The 342-nt window shown below is 36.5% G+C and overlaps 1 protein-coding gene across 1 annotated transcript in view; it reads left to right on the top strand.

Annotated features, from left to right (window-relative positions):
• The first annotated feature begins 277 nt into the window (after nucleotides 1-277).
• LOC137650692 (uncharacterized) overlaps nucleotides 278-342 on the top strand; it is a 3,476-nt gene continuing 3,411 nt past the window's right edge. The window contains exon 1 of the mRNA XM_068383858.1: nucleotides 278-342. This exon is cut by the window's right edge and continues 85 nt beyond it. The gene's annotated coding sequence lies outside the window, so the exon portion shown is untranslated.

Raw genomic sequence — 342 nt, 5'->3', positions numbered from 1 at the left:
ACAATAAAATGAGTTAGATTTAGAAAAGCATACTGCATAATATAGAATAAATGAGTTAGATTAAGAGAAACAACATGATTGCATGATGAGAATGAATAAAATATTTACATCTTTTTAAAAAAAATCATTCACTCATATCAATGGCTAAATCAAAAAAAGAAAAAGAAAAAACGTATGGTCAATATCGCTGGAAGACGCCAGCAAGTATAACGGACTTTGTCCGCGGTAAGCAGCTTGCATCCAGAAAAGCTCTGAGCACACATGGCCGACAAAGGCTTGCGTATATATAGAGGAAGCCCTTAGTGACAGGCACAGCATTCCAGTCTGACCTCCTCCAGGATA

Source organism: Palaemon carinicauda, chromosome 12 (genome assembly GCF_036898095.1).
Source record: "Palaemon carinicauda isolate YSFRI2023 chromosome 12, ASM3689809v2, whole genome shotgun sequence".
NCBI lineage: Eukaryota > Metazoa > Arthropoda > Malacostraca > Decapoda > Palaemonidae > Palaemon > Palaemon carinicauda.
This window is presented reverse-complemented; position numbering and strand designations above follow the sequence as displayed.